The following is a 16,398-nucleotide window of genomic DNA, read 5'->3' on the forward strand; positions in this document are numbered from 1 at the left end:
GATAAACATGTCAACCCTGGAACATTTTATATGCAGTCTTTATAACATTATTAATAATAATCTTTATATTTATATAGCGCCAACATACTCCGCAGCGCTTTACAGTTTGCACACATTATCATCACTGTCCCCGATGGGGCTCACAATCTAAATTCCCTATCAGTATGTCTTTAGAATGAAAAAAAGCCAAGAAAGCACAAAATGTCAAAGTTCATGAGAAAGTCCATCACACAAAGATAAATTATAGATCATGAGAAAACAGAACACACTTACATACAATAATTATATTATAAAGTGCCTATGAATGAAGTGCGGTCACCTAAAAGAATGAATAAAGATATACTGTATCTTTCAGAGTATAAGCCGCACCAGACCATAAGACGCACCCCAAATTCTCAGAAGGAAAATAGGGCAAAAGTTAATATGCCAAATGGGGGTCAGTCCCAGAGTCCGAATTCAGTAAACCCGGGGGGGATCGGCAGCGCTGGTGGAGCCGGGTCACAGGAGGTGTTCGGGGATCCGGTGATGATCTCACTTATCCCAGGCTGGTGCAGCAGGAGGCTCTGTAACATCTGTAATCTCACTGAGGCCATTTGGAGTAAGGGGGTTTAGTTTATAAATCCAGAAGATTTCTTCCCGATGTAGTTGTCCAATGCGATTCTGACCCTGTGGGGGAATCTCCTCTGTGGGGAATATTCTCAGTTGTGTGGAATCTTTCTTGTGTTTGATGGTGCAGTGACGTGAAAGCCCATGTTGGAGAAAACCCTATGGAGTATTGGAACGGTGTGAGTTCAGCCTTTTGTGGAGGGGTCGGGTCGTCCTTCCCACATATAATTTCTGGTATGAGCATATAATCACGTGTGTAACATAACTGGTGGAACATGACATGGGACTTTAGATTGGGAAAGTTTCACCAGTAGAAATAAGGGTGAATTCAGAGAGACCATGGCAGATCGAGTCACAACAGAGGCAAGTTTTCAGATTGCATGTAATGATTTTATTCGGGAGACAGGCGATTTTTAGCAAATCTTCCTTCTTCTCTTTTATTTTTCTTGGTGCTAGGACATTTTTCAATGATGGAGGTCTTCAAAATATCAAAAACGGATTGCTGGGTAATGTTTTTCCCACTCCAGCTGTCTGACATGCTCATGATGCTCCTGCAGAGGACGTGAGTAACTCAATATATCATCCAGGTAAACTACCGCAAATCTACCCATCGGTGAGAAAAAAAATGACATTTTCAAAGACTGCCGGAGCATTGTTTAATCTGGCATCACCAAATTTTCAGTATGCCCCTCCGGTGTATTGAATGCAGCCTTCCATTCATCACCATTGTGTATACGTATAAGAGTAATCATAAGTAATTGAAAGAATTGTCACCCAGATCCTTCTTACAATTTTATTCCATGGTGAAACGTGACATCAAACCATATTAGAGTGCGGCGTGCAGGTAGCAGGGAGCTATACAGATGAGAGAGCCTGACGACTACGGCCGTTTTGCACTTAGCGCTTCTACCGGTCCATGCTTGTCAGGGGGTTACACCACTTCCTTATAACAAGGGTTAGGGAATGGTTAACTGAGAAGTGTAAAACATTTACAGTGAGTACAGTGAAACAATTAATATAAAAAATTAAAAGAAATATTACATAGATCATAGCCACACAGACATATTCAATGTATCATTGAGGCCAAGGGGAACTTGTGCATCGCAATCCACCATCCATGCTGCTTCTCTTGTTAGTAGTAATCTATTCTGGTCACCGCCTTGTACGGGATAATCACCGGGCTCAGTTCCTGCAGATCTCAGCACATTGGGGTCCGCATTATGGACCTCTCTTATATCATTAATGTCACAGATCCTTTTCCTGTGTGACTGAATGGAAATGTTCTCTGAGCCTGATGTGCCGCGGTCTAATAGTCGGGGCAATATAATAATTGTCCTGGGCAGTATATGACATAAAGCACTTGCTCTGTGCGGCCTGTGATTAGTTTATCTACCGTCATCGCCCCGATCCTCAGATTTCTCCTGTAAGATGGAGATGACAGAAGGAGCAATCCCCACAATGGAAATGGCCTCTTGGACGTCTTCCATGTAACCAGGTGACTTTATTGTTCTTCTCCTGGAATCTTTCCTGTAGCGATAAGTCATCTAAGTCACCGCTTCTTCTAGAAGCAATCGAGGGTTGTTCTTTGCTGCTACGGATAAATCTTTATCTCCTCACAAATGCCAATTCCTGTTTATCGCTGATTTTATTACATCCATATTGGGATTAGGTGTAAAAGTAACAATAAACCTTTTATTATCTCGTCCTTCTTTCTGCTCTTCCTCCTGGATCTTGTAACTAGACCCACATGGGTTCCTCCATCGCTCTAGCACAGTGTAATAATGTTGGCGGATAACCTCTGTGTAATAAGTCGTCTGTCAGGTCATTCGCTTGTTGTAGGAAACCTTCTTCTCTACTATTCATTGTTCTCAGCCTCAGATACCGGCTGTATGGTCGGCCTCTGTTAGTATGTTCCAGGTGCGCATTATTAGAATGGAGGGACATATTGGTGGCTGTAGGTTTTTATAGGTGCTGGTTATTATTCTACCATCCACTATTTTATTATTCACATCTGAGAAATCTAAGTTATTCTGTCCAAATTGTGAATAAATCTCATATTAACCTTATTCTCCTCATTCATATATGTAATGAAATCATTAACCCCTTTCTGTACCAGCCCACACCAGAAACACATCATCCACGTACCGGTGGTCCGCACGGAGGTGTCAGGTGGGTTTACACCATAAATATATTTATTTTCACAGTCTGGGAGGAACAAATTAGCGAATCTGCAGCATCTGGCGCCCCCATCGCTGTCCCCGTCATCTGGGTGGACCAGCTGCCCCCAAAAGAGAAGGCCTTATGGGACAATATAACATTCAGGCTTTCCAGGATGAATCCAATATAGTCATCTGTTTCAGCAGTTTTTTCCATAGATTTTTTATTGCTTCCAGTCCTGTGATTTGTGGAATTTGTGCGTACAAGCTCCTGACGTCGATCAAAGCCAATTTATAACCCTCCTGCCAATCTATACCGGACACAATTCTCTATAAATCTCCGGTGTCCTTGATGTGAGCAGGTGCTATTCTCAGTAATGGTGTCAGACACCGGTCTATAAATGTAGATAAAGATTCTGTTACTGATCCGACCCCGCACACTATCGGGCGGCCTGGTGGGGGCGCTGCGTCTTTGTGGACTTTAGGAATATAACACCAATGCGGCTTGTGTGGAAATTCAGGGAAGAGTTTCTCTGGTATTTCTTAGACAATCGTCCCTTCTCTATGTGAAATCTCAGAGAAGATCTTAGTTGTTCCTTCTCGTTATTTGTGGGATCAGCGCTTGTTTTTCTCTGTGCTGCTCTCTGATCGCTGTCTTTCTGCTCCTTACTATATTGTCCATTGCTACTAACACTACATTATTGCCTTTATCGGCTTCTCTAATAACAGGATCTTGGCAGTTTTTATCTCCTTCAGTGCTCGCTGTTCTTTTCTGTTACATTATCTGTTGTTTTTGTACAGCACTGCCTGTGTGTCTTTTACCCCTCTGTAAAAAACATAAAAACAATTAACCCGATCAGTAAACACCGGAAATAGAAAAATGTGAGAATGACAAAATTACGTATTTATGGATGGCACAATTCCACAAAAAATGCTGTAACGAGCGATCACAATTGTACTAATAAAGACGTTATCTCGTCCTGCAGAAAATAATCCATCATACAGCTCCACCGGAGGAAAATAACAATGTTACGGGTCTCGGGAAATGGAGAAACTGCTCCAAAAATGTTTCTTTCCAAACCTCAGATTTTTTTTCTCCACTAAAAGAATAATAAAAACTGGACATGTTTGGTGTTACCGTAATCATAGTGATGAGGAGAATCATATTACATGGTCAATTATACCACAAAATGTACAAAAACAATTCACAATAAACAATGTTAGAATTGTTTTTTCACAATTTCACTGCACTTGGAATTTTTTCCTCGTTTTTGAGTACACTATGTGGTAAAATTAAGGGAGTCATTGAAAAGTACAACTCGCCCCGCAAACATCAAGCCTCATATGTCTATGTGGCCAGAGAGATAAAGAGTTATGGCTCTGGGAAGAAGGGAAGGGAAAAATAGAAACAAAAAAACGAAAATGGGCCGCAGCATGAAGGGGTTAATTGCGTCTTTCTGCCACTTACAGGGAAAGTTAGAAATTAGTTGTGTCAGGTCAGCGTTATGTTCATGGCTTCTGATTTAGAGGAGTTGACTATAAAACACATACCTGTGATTCCAGCTTCCTCCGTGTCTCTGGCACCGATAGGGTCCTGGTTACCAATAGGGGGCGACTGGAAAAGATCTGGTCACAATTAGAGACTAAATGGATCCGGCAATTAAATCCCTGACATCCCAATGGTGTAGATGAAGTTCTCAGCTTCTCCCCTTTCCTATAGGGGGTTTGGTGGAATTCGTTCTCTACACTCTTTATTACATAGAACAGTTTTCTCTGATCTCAATGTGTCTTATTTGTTTCTTATCTCCCCATAATACAACGGTCACAAGATCGCCGATCTGCACTTTACTCTCCGATGGTGATGATCCTCTAGACATCCGGACAGTCAGGAGCATTGGACCCCATCTGTGTCTCCCCACTATTCTAACAATGGACGCTCTCTCCGCGATCATTTCCTCCTCTATACGGTTATTACGGGGAATGACGCTGTGATGACTTCTCTTCTGGGAGAGACACAGATCACATGTGACTAATATTGCAGTGTGAATAGAAACTTATATTTCCGGTATTTTTCTGCCCTTACATTGTGGGTTATGAGGTGTTTGGGGCTTGTTTTTTGTTCCGCCCTTTTCCCTTTGTTGTTATCTTTCCGGTTGGTAATTGGGATTCTAATATAAGCCCATATATCCCGGGAAGTGTCAGGTGCTGGGATCTCATTATATTACTAATAACAATTTCATTCCCGGTTATTCCCGTCATTTATTGCTCATTACATTCTCTCTATATAATAACAGATTCCTCTTTGTTACACGTCCTAATACTGATCATTTATATCTCTATATTATAGAGGAAACATTTCTAGGAGTGTATACACTTCACCACAAACACTTCCCATAGATTTTATTATCATCACTGTTATTAAGCTGCTTTTCTCTTTATATCTTTACCATATCACTGTTTATTCTCTTTTCTTACCCGTTGCACAGTTGCACTCTCACTGGTCACTTGGTGGGGTCACATTTGGCTCTTTTCACCTGCATTGTTTTGTTTCCGGACCCCCCTCACTATCACTTTACCTGATTGGTCGCTACCAGATGGCTCTATGCAGCATTATTCATCTTGGTCTTACCAACAGGTTTTCATCCTGAACCTCCTGCTTCACTGGGGAAGATGTGACCGGGGAACAGCCCCAATTCCTTTAGGAACACCCCCACTTTACCCCAGAGTTACTCCCCTTGCCTGGATTAGTGCAGGACCTTGGTGTGTTGGAAACACTTATCCGTACCCTCTGAGGAAGCTGACGGGGCGAAACGCCAGTAAGAGGGAATAGTGGTGACTCTGCCATCTTTCTCTGTACACTCCCGGCATGTCGTCTGTAGGATCTGTAATCTCCATCTCTTGTTAGGATGGTTCCTCCTTTACACTATATGGGCTGTGCTGTATTCCCGGGATATCCCATATAGCACTGGCTGCACTTTATATCTCCTCTCTGTATCCCAGGGATGTAATGCGCTGTCAGCTCTTTATTCTCTCACTATTTATACCCTTTGCTCTGTGTCCTCTCATTATATAAGCTATTCATCTATAAGTGCACAGGATCTATTCCCCTTATACACTGATATCCAGGGATAGATCTACAATCCGGTTACATATATCTATGTATGGATTTATCTTACACTCAATAAATACGGTGCACTTATCTCATCTCCACCTTGATAGTGACGCTCTCTTAGGATACGTTACTCTATGATGGCACTTTTGCACATGGCCACTAGATGGCGCTACAACATTTGACATTTGCCTGAATTTTTATATCTACACATGGTTTACACAAATTATATTTTCTTGTGGTAACTCTATACTATTTACCATTAGGAGCTGTGTATTTCTGTAATTATTTGTATGTATACATGATTAATTACCACTTCTGTCTCTGTAAAAATTATCCCCTTTAACCCTTTCTGACCTCGGGTGTAAATGTACTTCCTCCCTTTGATGTGGGCTCCGGCGGTGAGCTCACATCTTTTCCGGCACATGTCAGCTGTTTTGAACATCTGCCATTTGCCCCGAACAGCCTCTGACAGCGGCATTCAATACGCACTTCCAGCAAGCGTGCCGGAAATCCCGCCCATCGGTGACCCCGTCACATGATCATGGGTCACCGATGGGTTGGCATGATAACCAGAGGTCTCCAGCAGACCTCTATGCTTCTCACTGCCGGAATGCTATGAGCGCCGCCCGCTAGACAAAACCACATGGACCAGGGATCATCCCACCGAACCTTGCTCCCCTTTTAACATGGGCAAAACGCTACTCAGACAACACAGGGTGAGGGTAACACAGTGTGGGCAATGCTTTATTGTACCACAGAACAGGCAGATAACACATAGAACAGTCCCAGCACAGGACCCAAGATGGGGCACATTACAGACTCTCACCCTTTCGCTGATCTGCTGGGATAATAGCAGCTGTGACTTCAGATCTTCCAGGGTCACTACCCAGCTGTGGCACGCACACAGAGAGGAGGTAACGACAAGCGTAGGGAGATGACAGTCCATACAAGGTAGAAGGCCAATTGATCTGAGGATCACAACCTGGTTTCTCCAAACGTATCCATGGTTCAGCGATGGTCAATGGAGCAGATCTGTATTCTTCCAACCGAGGCTGAAAACCCCTAGGTTATTTCCTATAGAATAATCGATCCGTGTTTCTCATAATGGAGTCATGATGTAAAATGGCTGCTGTCCTGTCTCTTGTCCTTTTGAGATGCATGGATTTCTTGGCAGAATCTCTCTATTTCTTTCTCTCAGTCTCTTTATACAGAGGCATGTAACCTATTTTTAGACTTAACAAGTGTCCCTCATTCAGTATTTACATGAAGGGTAAGAATGGAGATGAGATTATTATAGCATTACTTGATTATTTAAACCAGGGATCTCAAACTCGGCAGAGTAAATGGGCCGCACATAAAAAAAATTTGAGCTGGGGGGCCTCATTCCTTTCAAACTTAATACACCCTGTACACGCACAGCTCCGCTCCGTACACCTTGTACACACAGGGCTCCGCTCCGTACACCTTGTACACACACGGCTCCGCTCCGTACACCTCGTACACCTCATACACACAGGGTTCCGCTCCATACACCTCGTACACACAGGGCTCCGCTCCGTACACCTCGTACACACACGGCTCCGCTCCGTACACCTCGTACACAAGCGGCTCCGCTCCGTACACCTCGTACACACACGGCTCCGCTCCGTACTCCTCGTACACACAGGGCTCCGCTCCGTACACCTCGTACACACGCGGCTCCGCTCTGTACACCTCATACATCCACGGCTCTGCTCCGTACACCTCGTACACACACGACTCCGCTCCATACACATCGTGCACACACGGCTCCGCTCCGTACACCTCGTACACACGCGGCTCCGCTCCGTACACCTCGTACACACGCGGCTCCGCTCCGTACACCTCGTACACACACGGCTCCGCTCCGTACACCTCGTACACACACGGCTCCACTCCGTACACCTCGTACACACACGGCCCCGCTCCTTACACGTCGTACACACACGGCTCCGCTCCGTACACCTCGTACACACGTGGCTCCGCTCCGTACACCTCGTACACACACGGCTCCGCTCCGTACACCTCGTACACACACCGCTCCGCTCCGTACACCTCGTACACACACGGCTCCGCTCCGTACACCTCGTACACACAGGGCTCCGCTCCGTACACCTCGTACACACGCGGCTCCGCTCCGTACACCTCGTACACACACCGCTCCGCTCCGTACACCTCGTACACACACGGCTCCACTCCGTACACCTCGTACACACACGGCCCCGCTCCTTACACGTCGTACACACACGGCTCCGCTCCGTACACCTCGTACACACACGGCTCCGCTCCGTACACCTCGTACACACACGGCTCCGCTCCGTACACCTCGTACACACACGACTCTGCTCCGTACACCTCGTACACACACGGCTCCGCTCCGTACACCTCGTACACACACGGCTCCGCTCCGTACACCTCGTACACACACGGCTCCGCTCCGTACACCTCGTACACACACGGCTCCGCTCCATAGACCTCGTACACACAGGGCTCCGCTCCGTACACCTCAATCACACACAGCTCTGCTCCATCCATCCTGTAAACTCCTCCTGAACCCACGCATAAACTTACCTTCATCCAGCACCATGACAACCACCACACAGACAGCAGTGTCCATCCTGCACACACTGAGGCCCCTGATCATGTGATCCCTAACTCCTCCCCCTCCTGTGACCTCATCACAGGTCCTGTGCAGTGTGTGCACACAGAACAGCCAATGCCATCGCCGCTCCTGAATGCATGCCTTCCCCTTGCCTCGGGAGTGAGGCATGTGGTGCACCGCGGGCCGCATGTTTGAGACCCCTGATTTAAACTATTTGTATAGTTTTTCCTTTTTTGCTTTAGCAGTCAACAAACTGGCTCCATAACACAATCAATTTCGTGATTCAAACCTGCTGGGGCTAGAGTGTCCAGGGTAAAAATCCATCTGGATTCCATATTGTATGTAGGCAGAACTAAGAGACCTCTGCAAGTAAGGATCAAGGAGCACCTTAACAACATTAGAAAGGGATATAAGGGACATCCATTGTGCCGCCACTTTGCAGACATGCACAATCGATCACGCAGAGGTGTCTCCTATATGGGCATACAATTAGTTAAGCCAAATCATAGACGGGGCGACTATCTCAAAGCAATGTCCAGAGTGGAATCCAGATGGATTTTTACCCTGGACACTCTAGCCCCAGCAGGTTTGAATCACGAAATTGAGCTCTATGCGTTCTAGTTTTTTCCTCACTTTGTGGTACAAGTTCTAAGCCCCAAACAAAAGGGCTTAAAAGTGAAGCTACATCAGAAGTATGGACATGATTTCATATGAATGTCGGACCTTTTGATCAGCCCATAAATGAAAAACAGGGCCCGATAAAATGGGGCTTTTTGAAATATGCACATACTTTTTATTTTAATTTTTATATTTTTTCCTATTTTTAGTATTATTCTTGATATATATATTTTTTATATATATTTGCATTCTCATTTTTTAATCTATTTTAATTATGTTAATAAATAAAGGTTACACCACATGCATATTTTATTTATGTCTTTCTTAATCTCATCATTCATTCCCTTTTATATACACATATTCTCGATGTCCATCCATTTGGATTCAGTCTCATGCAACCTCTACTTGTTTTAGGGTTAGATGCAGACACTGCCGTCCTCCCCTCCTCCCTTTCTGATTCTCACTGAATCCACAATCTCTCCTCCTAATGAGGCTTTCTTATCAGGCAGCTGTGGGTCAGGTGATTACTCTGCAGGGCTTCAGGATACGTTATAAGGACGCTCTATGCAATGGCAGGCACAACCCTGATGAAGAGAGACGTTCTCTCGAAACGCGTTGGTTTTGTGCCATTAGCCAGCCACCGTCCTTTCCCAGTGTGACGTCACGCTACACCCTGCCCCCACCACACGCCGACCTCCTCAGCGTCGCTCACGGCCGGAGCACGCAAGGTAGCGGCGATCCGCACTGCTTCACTGCCCCGCAGCAGCGGTCATCACCCACCCCATCTAGCACGCTTGACTGCACCACCGACCACCAGCTTCCAAGTGCCACCCCTCCCTGCACTATACCAGCCAGCACAAGCCTCCTCTAACCCTCACCCATGTCACAGGTCTGCCTCTGCATAGAACAGTCTAGTACCAGGTGCTCTTGATTTATCTAAGGATATTCAGCCACAAGCATTCGGCAAGGTTAGCCTCAGCCTCCACCCCAACCATCTATCATTATTCCTTGGTACCTTTTGGCTTTTTTTCTGATATTCAAATCTTTTTTTTTTATTAGTAAATATATTTAAACCAGGATTAGGGGACATGTGCCAGCCAATATCCCAGTAACAGTTCCAAGGTTGGATGCACTATGGTCGGATTCATTAATAAGTAAGTCTAGCAGAATCTCTTTTAACCCTTAAGGGTTTGCCCCCCCTTTTTTGTAAGATAAGCGTACTCCACTTCTTTATTTATTCATTCACTTTATTGGCAGCTACTTACATTTTCAAGACAAAGCGATCAGCCTTAAGGGCATTGCGTTTTTTCTATACACTAACAAGTAAGTAGCTTATTTTCTAAAACAAAACCAAAAAAAAAAAATAGGCTTTATTTATTTATTCATTCATTTATTCATCTCACTTTTTGTGCCAGCTATCCATATTTCCAAGACCAGGCAACCAGCCTCCAGGACATCTTGTTTTTTCTATACATTATCAAGTGAGTAGTCTAATGTTAACCCTTGTCTTTCCCAGTATAGCACGGTGTAATTACTATTTTAAGCTTGTCTCTTTTTAGCAGGTATTAGCACAGAACCTGTCAATCACCAGCAGCATCTGGGAACGCCCAATTTTTTCTTCTGGGCCAAGTGGACTAGCGCCAGTGTGTCACTCTATTATTTAAGATATATACCGTATTTTTTGGACTATAAACACACACCTAGGTTTAGAGGAGGAAATTAGGAAAAAAATTGAAGTAAAAAATGTGGTCAATTCTGTACTTAATATCCCCTATCCTGGTATATATGGCCCCCTCATCCCTATCCTGATACACATGGCCCCTTCATCCCTACCCTGGTATACATGGATCCCTCATCCCTATCCTGGTATGCATGGATCCCTCATCCCCTATCCTGGTATGCATGGATCCCTCATCCCCTACCCTGGTATGCATGGATCCCTCATCCCTATCCTGGTATGCATGGATCCCTCATCCCCTATCCTGGTATGCATGGATCCCTCATCCCTATCCTGGTATGCATGGATCCCTCATCCCCTATCCTGGTATGCATGGATCCCTCATCCCCTACCCTGGTATGCATGGATCCCTCATCCCTATCCTGGTATGCATGGATCCCTCATCCCCTATCCTGGTATGCATGGATCCCTCATCCCTATCCTGACAGGAATGATCGCCTTCATCCCTATACTAGTATGCAGGGCCTCCATTTCACCCTGGTACGCAGGGCCCCATCTCTATTCTGGTACGATTGGCCCCCATCCCGATCCTGTTATGTATGGCCCCATCCCTATTGCCCCCACCCCCATCCTGGTATGCATGGCCCCATCAGAAAACAAAAAAAATATTATATTTGCCAGAGTACTCGCCAGGACTGTTCCTCAAAGATCACGGTGAGTATTCATTGCTCTTCAGTAGAGTGCAGTATCAGCCACCGACATCCTGCTGCTGCCGGCAGTCACATGTGCTGCTACTTAAGAGAAATGAATATTCATTGGATTCATCATTCATTCATCAGGAGATTATTTAATATTGAACTATATTCAAGCGGGACTAGATGAAGAAAACCCTAAAATCATGTATCATGTTATCCGAAACAGTCAGAAAACTAGCCAGATATTGGCAGATCCCAGACCTCAAACTATATACTGTGTAAGTTTATAAGCCCCTCCAGTGTCAGGAATAGATAGTATGTGATAATACCGTATATACCGCTCAGGGAGCACTTACCTTTCAGAGATAATTTCCATATTCATACTAAATAATGGCACAGATCTCCCAGACATTATGACTGCACATATCCCTAGTCTTTATAACGATATTGCACTCATTCCCTGACAGACCGCAGCATGGCCATTAGTTAGAAGCTGCTAATGATCTTTGGAGCAGGTAAGTTCTCCCTGAGTGGTACATAATGAGTTTAGTCTAGGACAATTTGTCTGCACTACTAATTAACAGCAGTTACATTACCAAACTAGGGCAGTCCCTATAGGAGAAAATCACAAGAATTATACTGTATTTTCACATACTATCTATTCCTGACACTGGAGGGGCTTATAAACTTACACAGTATATAGTTTGAGGTCTGGGATCTGCCAATATGGGGCTAGTTTTCTGACTGTTTCGGATAACATGATACATGATTTTAGTTTTTTTTCCATCTAGTCTGGCTTGAATATAGGTCAATATTAAATGTAGTCTGCTGATGAGTCGCCTTTGGTGAGGATGACAAAACTCACAGAAATGAGAGGCTTGGAGAGTGAGTGTGTATACCCTATCACCCTATCTACTGAAACGTGGGGTACATGTTTTTTTCTATTAGTCATCTTCTGACTAACCTTCAGGGGGTAAATTTATGGGTATAGTTTTACATTTTGAGTTAATAAAGTTTAGTTTTATCCTTTTGTCAGCAAACATGAGGAATGACAAGAGACAACCCCTTTAAGAAGATCTAATTTTGGTTAAAACGTTTCCAACATTCTGAACATAAAAAAGGCTTCTCCCCTATGTGACATCTCTGATGTTTATTAACAGTTGATTTCCAAGTAAAACATTTCCCACATTAAGAAAATGAAAAAGGCTTCTCCCCTGTGTGAGTTCTCTGATGGCGATCAAGACTTACTTTCCATTTAAAACATTTCCCACATTCTGAACATGAATATGGCTTCTCTGCTGTGTGAATTCTCTGATGTCTAACAAGATTTGAATTATGAGTAAAACATTTCCCACATTCTGAACAGGAAAAAGGCTTCTCCCCTGTGTGAGTTCTCTGATGGCTTTCAAGACTTACTTTCCATTTAAAATATTTCCCACATTCTGAACATGAATATGGCTTCTCTGCTGTGTGAATTCTCTGATGTGTAACAAGATTTGGTTTCTGAGTAAAACATTTCCCACATTCTGAACATGAAAAAAGCTTCTCTCCTGTGTGAGTTCTCTGGTGATTAATAAGATGCTCTTTCTGGTTAAAACATTTCCTACATTCTGAACAGGAAAAAGGTTTCTCCCCTGTGTGAGTTCTCTGGTGATTAATAAGATGCTCTTTCCGGCTAAAACATTTCCCACATTCTGAACAGGAAAAAGGCTTCTCCCCTGTGTGAGTTCTCTGATGGCGATCAAGATATATTTTCCATTTAAAACATTTCCCACATTCTGAACAGGAAAAAGGCTTCTCCCCTGTGTGGGTTCTTTGATGGCTATCAAGACTTACTTTCCATTTAAAATATTTCTCACATTCTGAACATGAATATGGCTTCTCTGCTGTGTGAATTCTTTGATGTGTAATGAGATTTGGTTTCTGAGTAAAACATTTCCCACATTCTGAACATGAAAAAAGCTTCTCCCCTGTGTGAGTTCTCTGGTGATTAATAAGATGCTCTTTCTGTTTAAAACATTTCCCACATTCTGAACAGGAAAACGGCTTCTCCCCTGTGTGAGTTCTCTGGTGATTAATAAGATGCTCTTTCCGGCTAAAACATTTCCCACATTCTGAACAGGAAAAAGGCTTCTCCCCTGTGTGAGATCTATGGTGATTAACCAATTGTGATTTCTTGTTAAAACATTTCCCACATTCTGAACATGAAAATGGCTTCTTTGCTTTAGGAGCAGTTTGTTTTTTAATGTCTCTTTTGTGACTTTGAATTTCCTTAGTAATCGGTAAAGAATCAGAAGATGTGACCTGTTTCATAGGATCAGATGACAGATCTTTACTGTGAATAGGTGATGATATATCTGGAGTAATAGCATTCACTTCAGTTGTATCTTGTAGGATCTCAAGATCATTAGATTTAAAAATTGAAGATGTCAGCTGTCCCTCTGATCGCTTGGTACAGTCATCTTCTAGGATAAAAAACAATTTTTTTAATAAAATATCCTTGAGTTTTATATTTTTGAACATTTCTACTTAAACTGTCCATAAAAATGGCAAGCTATGTAAAAAACTTTAATTATTTACCAAGACAATGACAGTTCACAGTCTAATAGAAAACCTTGTTGGATGAACCAGTAGTGTGTGGTGTTCAACTGTTGGTTCATTCTGCCTCCCAAATATCAAATATAAAGAAACCAATCAATGTTACATAGGCAAAAATAATTGGAAGAAGTTCTCCAGCTCCACGATGTTGTGAAAACAGATTTCTTTATTCACATCAGACGTTACAAAGAGGAAGTTAAAATGCCTGCATAGAAAATACAGATGCTTGCATTCTCAACGCATTTCTAGAGTCTCAGCACCCTTAGTCAAGGCAGGTTAGAGTTAATGCTATAGTTAGGGTTAGTGTTGGGGCTAAAGTAAGAGTACTGTCACTCTTGGCGATGCACCAGCGATCCCGACAATGATATGACCTAATAGGGATCGCTGGTGCATCGCTACATGGTCGCTGGTGAGATGTCAAAGTCAGATCTCACAGCGATGCAGCAGCGATATAGAATGATACGACAGTCGTTGGGACCCAGTCTCTCAGACCTGTAGTACTGAGGTCATTCCTCATTGTCCCTGTCAAACACAGCGATGCATGCTGGCCAGCGGGACACCAGCGATCAAAAAATGGCCCAGGACATTCGAGCATGATCAGCAACACCGCAGCAGGGGCCCAATCGCCACTATGTGTCACAAGTAGCGAGAACGCAGGCGAGATCGCTGATGCGTCACAAAATCGATCTCGCTATGTGAGACGGGGGCTAAAGGGTTCCTGTCAGGCGAAAGTTAAGGTTACTGTTTGGCAAAAGTTGGGTTACTGTTAGGCAAAAGTTAGGGTTACTGTTAGGCAAAAGTTAGGGTTACTGTTAGGCAAAAGTTAGGGTTACTGTTAGGCAAAAGTTAGGGTTACTGTTAGGCAAAAGTTAGGGTTACTGTTAGGCAAAAGTTGGGTTACTGTTAGGCAAAAGTTGGGTTACTGTTAGGCAAAAGTTAGGGTTACTGTTAGGCAAAAGTTAGGGTTACTGTTAGGCAAAAGTTAGGGTTACTGTTAGGCAAAAGTTAGGGTTTATTCTACAGTTAGGGGTAGGCTAAAGAATTAGGCTTTTCTCAATTGTCTCCCCAATAATTTGGTCACGTCAGTCATGTTACGTGAGAGTTTTCTATTTCCGGAAAAAAAAAACTATAAACGAATAAAATGGCCCGTCAGTATTATAGTGCAGAGGAGGCTTATGCACTTTTATGTTCTGACAGCAAAAAAAGTGCAGTGTCAGATGGTGATGTGGATTTCAAGGGCTTTAGTAGCAGCGACAGTGATAGCTCAGAAATGAGCAGTGATTCTGGTCCATCCTCACACAAGGACCAGTACAACAAGAAGGACAAATAGCGCTTCTGGAGAAATGTCTCCAACTCAGGGAACAATGCCCAGTACTAGCGCTGTCCCTAGTGCTCGTGAATTGGCGCACACCAATGTCCAAGGGGCTTTGCCTCTTGATGTAGCATTTCCCAGATGGGAGGCTTCGGATTCGGCTACTCCATTCATCCCTAATTTTAATGCCATTCCTGGTATAAATGTGGAGGTGGAAAATTTTGGAACGATTATTTTTTTAATTTGTTTATGACAGATAACTTGCTAGAGCATATTGTCCTACAAATTTATATGTGTCCCAATTCATCAGCCAGAATCCACGATCCTATTGTGCTAGGTCAAATTTATGGACACCAACTAATGTCCTAGAAAGGAAAGCATTTTTAGGACTTACATTCAATATGGAACTTGTTTAAAAAAATAACCATTCTGTCATATTGGTCCAACCGCCCTGTTCAAGCCACCCCTATGTTTTCTGCTGTTCTTCGTAGGACCTGTTATGAAATGCTCATGAGATTTTGTCATTTTAACGACAATAGTCAATGCCTGCCCAGAAATGCCCCAAAACATGACAGACTATTCAAAATCAGACCCATCATCACAGAAAAGGAAAAGGAAGACTGCACCTCAAGCAATTTATTCCTTCTAAGAGGGCAATTTTTGGAATAAAGCTCTATAAAATGTGCGAGAGTTCAACCGGATCCACATCAGCTTTTCGCATTTATGAGGGGAAAGACAGCAAACTAAACCCACCAGGATGCCCTACTTATCTGGGGACATAGGGAAAAATCGTTTGGGAGCTGATAACTCCATTTTTACAAAAAGGCTACAATCTGTAACTTGACAACTACTACACCAGCATACCTCTATTTAAAAGTCTGGTTGAACATAAAATAGGGGCTTGTGGGACTATTCGCAAAAACCGTCAGGTGTTTCCACAATCATTGGTCAGCAAAAAGTTCTGAAAGTGGCAGTCAGGGGCTTTACACAATGGAGAGCTGCT

The 16,398-nt window shown here is 43.5% G+C and overlaps 1 pseudogene; it reads right to left on the bottom strand.

Annotated features, from left to right (window-relative positions):
- LOC141074059 (uncharacterized) overlaps positions 1-14,008 on the bottom strand; it is a 76,452-nt pseudogene extending 62,444 nt beyond the window's left edge.
- Positions 14,009-16,398: the final 2,390 nt, after the last annotated feature.

The sequence above is a fragment of the Dendrobates tinctorius genome, unplaced genomic scaffold (genome assembly GCF_039654945.1).
Source record: "Dendrobates tinctorius isolate UK_male_01 unplaced genomic scaffold, ASM3965494v1 ptg000322l, whole genome shotgun sequence".
In the NCBI taxonomy this organism is placed as follows: domain Eukaryota; kingdom Metazoa; phylum Chordata; class Amphibia; order Anura; family Dendrobatidae; genus Dendrobates; species Dendrobates tinctorius.